This window comes from Cupressus sempervirens, chromosome 10 (assembly GCF_028749045.1).
Source record: "Cupressus sempervirens isolate cs-2001-9-10 chromosome 10, ASM2874904v1, whole genome shotgun sequence".
NCBI lineage: Eukaryota > Viridiplantae > Streptophyta > Pinopsida > Cupressales > Cupressaceae > Cupressus > Cupressus sempervirens.
Genome location: NC_143127.1, coordinates 594,779,963 through 594,785,962, shown reverse-complemented (window position 1 = coordinate 594,785,962; position 6,000 = coordinate 594,779,963).

Genomic DNA, 6,000 nt, shown 5'->3' with positions numbered 1-6,000 from the left:
AACAAAATCATAAAAAACCTTGGCTTTAAAAGTTTGTGTAATTTGTAAAACCTAGTTTCATAATGTCAATAATAAAATATTAAACAGTCAAAGGGCCCATGTAGTATCTAAATTCAAAACCAACAAGTGCCACGTAATGGCATAATACTTGCCTAATTTAATATTTAGTTCTAATTATAATATCATATACCATTTTATTTTTAGTTTAGTTAATGTATTTCATTTCTTCTATTAAATTATTTAATAGATAATTATAATTATAATTTAGTTTAAATAAAAATAATACATTTTTTTTTTAAGTATTATAAAATTATAATTGTAATTTTAATAAACTCAATAAATTTGTTTATATTTTATAAAGTGATTGCAATATTAGTTTTACAATTTAATTTAGATTATTTAATATGGTATAGAATAAATAAACTAAATTATAAACTAAAAAGAACATATATTATTTTAACTTAGTTTTATTTGTGCGCTTTCATGAACCACATTCTCACTTATATGAACACTCCATTGAATATGGTTTCAATAATGAGTAAAAAGGTTAATTTCATGAGAGCACATTTTCATTTACCTTTTATTAATATATGATATTACACAACTATATATTTTAATAATAATTTAATTTAATATGCAAGATCAAGATCAATTTTTTTTAAGGGTTCAATGTTTATGCATGAAGAAGGAATACTTTCTTGGCATATAACCTTAATTTCTTTGAATGAACAATTATATATTTTCAAATTTGACTCAAACATTCAAAACACAAGAAAGGCTACAACTTCTAGGTGTAAAATGAAATGGGTAAGTTGATTTTTGAAGATACAAATATATTTTTTCATACCAATCCTTAACTATTTTGAAATGGATAAAGCCATGCAACTCCAAAATCTATCTGGCAACACATAATTTTTTTTTAATTATGCAAATTTTTGTCTATTGAAAGTCATAGTCTCCATAAATGAGAACTTTTATAAGTAAATAAATAAGCAAATAAAATAAGATTTCCAAATAAGATAGACCATTGAGAAAAGATAGGAATCAATAACAATGCTTCTACAAACATGGCGACAATCATGGGATATGGACTAGAATATTTCTTTAAATATATCATGCTTTACAATCATCCCATATAAGATTTTATTGAATTCATCTAATAAAATAATAGAAAATTAATTCTTTGATATTAAAAAGTTCAAAAAATTTCTATGTTTACGAAACATGAAATTTATAACAAAATATAAAAATATAATCAATTTTAATTAGCAAAAAATGATTCATTTAATCACAAGTTAAGATGACTAATTCATAATGTGATACAATAGTACTTATCCTACCAGCAAGTACTAATAATGACATCTAAAAAACCAATGTGGTGGTTGTCAAAGCTATAGTTTTCAGCTACCATGGAAGTGGGAGCAAACCTTCTCTAGGAGCAAAAATATTATTTTTCATAGCTTCCCATTTGTAGTCAGACATCCCCGCTTCAACTTTTCTTTTTTAGTTTATCATAATTAAAACATAATATAATATTTAAGCCAATAAATTAAATATAACTTCAATAAATATTTTTAAACAATTTTTATGTCATAGTAGTGACACAAAAGGGAAATCAAATTTGTTGTAAATAATTGTTAAAATTATTAACTAGTACTTGCATAAAAAAAGTGCAAAGGATATGTTGGTAGGATTATATATTTAACAATATGAAAATATAAATATGAACAAATATAAATTACTTAGAGATTTGATACATACAAATAATTTACATATTATTTGAATTGATTAGTTAAAATAGTTTATTGCTTCATCTCTATGAGGATCATCTAGATCTAATGACTGCTAATTGTGTAAGTCATTTTTATGAAAGATGGTTCATGTAAATCTCTACTCATGAAACATGGGTCAATGAATTTGACTCAAAAAATACATAGTTAGATCCTAATAGAAATATCATGATTTGCATTTCTATTGAAAATATCTCTTTCTCATTAATTGATGAGCTTAAAGGGCTTTCTAATGAATGTGTCATAAGGCACAATACTTGTTGAAGGTTATGCAAATATGATTTACAAGGAGAGGGATTTTAACCATGGAGGAAATTTTATAGTTAAAGGTGCTTGAGCTTGACTAATGCTCGAATAAGTGACCTCTTAGAAAGTATCAATGCTTCCATATGTGAGCATCACCTAGTTGCAATGAGTGATATACATTCTATTCATTCTCATAAGAGATGGGTTTGTGTGAACCGTTACTCATGAAACATTTGAAAAATGAGTTTAAATACGTATAATTTTTAATATCTGAAGAGGAAGTTTAGAAATAAGCATTTTGGAAAATATTTGGAACCACACTTGATTGACAATGTTCAAATGCATAGAGCTTTCTAAATTAGTGGGTTACTTTCAAGAAAAATACACAATAGTTTTATAGTCAACGAATGAGATGTATTCTCCAATAAAAAAATTGGTGGCATTAGGTTGTTTTTGAACTTGATATGTATGCTTAGAGTGTATCCCCTCACTTATCCCTATGGTAGCTCACTCTCAAAGAATAATGATTCTCACCATGTTGGTTAAACATGTTGTATTGTCTCAGCACATACATGTTGGAAGAATGAATGCTGATGATATTCCTATGGGGAGTGTTGTAGATATGTTACTATGATGATATGTTACATTCATGATTGAGTTTGTCATTGATGTTAACATAGAAGTTTTTTGTGGTATTTGATAGAAGAACAACAGAAAGATCAAGTTGGTATAGATGGCTAGTTGAGTATTCTCACTATCTGAGGTTATAAGAGATACTTTTGAGTATCTAGTATATGTAGTTAAGATTAGATGAAGAAATGATAAGTTTGGAAGAAGTTATGTAATTTTTGGTGAACTTATTATAAACTTCTTATATCTCTTAGCAGAATAATTATTTTGAGAATCAAGGTTGAGGATATGAAGAATACATGTTAGTGATGATGTGGCTAATCTCGCTCATCATAATATTACATGCATAGAAATTTATTCAATTTTCAAGGTGGAAGATTGATTTTATCACTAAGTGTAATGTGTTCTTAATGTGTTCCTATAATGATTAATTGAGAAGGTCTAAAATCCAACTCAAGGAATTATTTTATGGACTCGGTATAAAGGAAGGACACTTTCCTTTATCATCATATGTGTGGATGAAATAAAGAAGTAATTTGTAAGCAGCACAAGAGTGGAAAGTGAAGTTGAGTAGAGTAGAGTGAAAGTGAAGGATACTTCATTATTGAGGTTTTATTATGTGATCTGAGGTTTGATATTTGGAGCTAAGGTTTGTGACCTAGTTTGTAAGGTTTGACAATATTTGGTTCGATTGACAGAACAAAGGAAAGAAGAACATAATAGTAAATTGCATGTTTGAGCAATGAGATCTTCTTGTAGTTGAAATTACATGTTTGGGCAGTGGGCACTTCTTGCATACATTGTACTACAACTCCTAATAGGGTTGGCACAACTCCTAACAAGGTTGGCACAACTCCTAATAGGGTTGGAATCTCCTCATAGGGACTCTATGTACTACATGTTGTAATAGATTCCTAACAATGTCCATCCTCTAACAAGGAATATTTATATGAGTACATCATCTTGTGGGCATCATTCCCACTGTGGTTTTCCCTCTGATCAAGGGTTTCCTTAATTAACATATATGGTCTAATTGTAGACGTGCATCTTATTATGGTTGTTTACGTTGGTTGAATGGTTAAGTTTGTTTAAAGAAGATAAATGTTTAGATATTTGGATAAGCTAAAATCACTTGCTACTTCACATTCGATTTGGAAACCTTTGGAAACTAGTTTTGAATGTGATGAACATTCTAAGAAATTAAGGCTACAAAGTTGGATTTTTGCATTTCAAGATGCTAAAATGATGGAAGATGAATCTGCAAGAACATATGTAGGTAGGATATTAGAAATTAGTGCAGGTATTAAATCTCAAGGAGGAACAAAAGAAGATGATGAGGTTATATGGAAGATATTGAAAACTCTACCACCACCATTTAAGTTAGCACTTCAAATGATATAGTTGTTAATATCTTGTACCAAATATTTCACAAAGGAGACATTGCTTGGAAGACTTTAAGTAGTTGAGAATGAGCTTAAACAATCCAGAGAATTGACCAGGATGGAAACAACTTTTAGTGCCTTGAATATTTGACCTAGTTTATCAAGGAGTAGAAGTGCTAGAGGAGATTTTGCTAGCAGCAATAGAGCTGATGAGCATAGAAAGATTGAAGAAGGAGTATCCCTTCTGGTAAGAAGAGAAAAAGATGGTAAGAAAATATTTAAATGTTGGAAATGTAATGAATATGGTCATTATGCATCTAAGTGTCCTAAAAGACAGAAAAAGTACAAAGGAGATTACAAACCTGGAAAAGATAGAGAGTGTTTGTATGCAAATGAAGAAAATGATTTTGATGAACAAGAAGAAAGTGCTAGTGATGATGAAAAAATATTTGTGGTAATTAAAGAAGAAAGTCCACAGAAAGTAGCTTTGGTGTCATAGGTTGAAAAGAAATCTAATTGGATAATTGACAGTTGTTGTTCACATCATATGACTGGTGATATGAAAAAATTTATTGACTTCAAAAGTCAAGATGGAGGCATTGTTAGAGCTAGAAATAATGAATCATGCCAAATTAAAGGTATTGGATCTATAACTCTTGATGTTAAAACTAATATTGAGGATGTATATTTTGTTGATGGTTTGAAGCACAATCTTTTGAGTGTTGGACAACTAGTGGACAAAGGTTATCAGTTGCAATTCATAGAAAAGACATGCATGATCAAAGAAAAAAATAGAAAAGTAATTGGAATAGGAACCAGATCTAGAGGTAATGTATTTCAATTGATCCTACTAAAATGACATGTTTGGTCGCAAAGGTAGATGACAATTGGTTATGGCATGAGAGATTTTGTCATATAAACTTTGACAGTATTGTGAAGACTAGTAGTATGTTTGCAATTAGAGATTTTCCTAAGATTGTAAAACCTTCTAACACAATTTGCAAGGAGTGTGCTTTGGCAAAGCATAACAAGACTTCTTTTCCTAGCAAGAAGTTTAGTAATAGAGCAAAATTGAAGATTGTACACAGAGATCTCAGTAGTCCTACAAAGACTAAAGGATTCTATGGTGAAAGGTATTTTGTGATTCTAGTTGATGACTTTTCTAGAATGATGTGGGTTGCATTTCTCAAAGAGAAAACTGAGGCATTTGATAAGTTCAAGATATTCAAGAATAGAGTTGAGAATGAATCTGGTATGAAGATTAAATGTTTAAGATCAGATAGAGGAGAATGTACTTCAAATAAGTTTAACATTTTTTGTGAAGAAAATGGAATCAAAAGGCAGTTATTAGCCCTAAGAACTCTTGAATAGAATGACATTATAGAGAGAAGGAATAGGTCAGTTATAGAAGTAGCAAGAGCTATGTTAGCTAATAATGATGTATCTAAGATTTTTTGGAGAGAAGATATGAATATAGTGATCTACACTATGAACAGAGTGCAAGTCAAGAAAGACACGAAAAAGACCCCTTATGAACTGTGGTTTGGTCACTAACCTACAATTAAGTATTTTAGAATTTTTGGTAGTAAGTGTTATACCAAAAGAAATGATGATATTGGTAAGTTTGAAGCTAGAAGTGATGAAGGTATGTTTCATGGTTATTCATTGAAAAGAAAAGCTTATAGATGATATAATCTGAGAACTAAGACCATTATGGAAAGTACAAATGTGAGAATTGATGAGATATTTAGGATACAAGAGAGAACAATTGATTAAAATTCAGATGATGTTGTTGTTACTAAACAAAGGAATGATGAAGTATTTATTGGGACTAACAATGATTTATAGAATGAAGGAGAGCCAAGGCAAGAACAAAGCTCAAAATCTTTACTATAGCTAAGAGTTGAGATAGCAACCCCTACTTTAGGAAAGAATATGATAAAGAATCACCC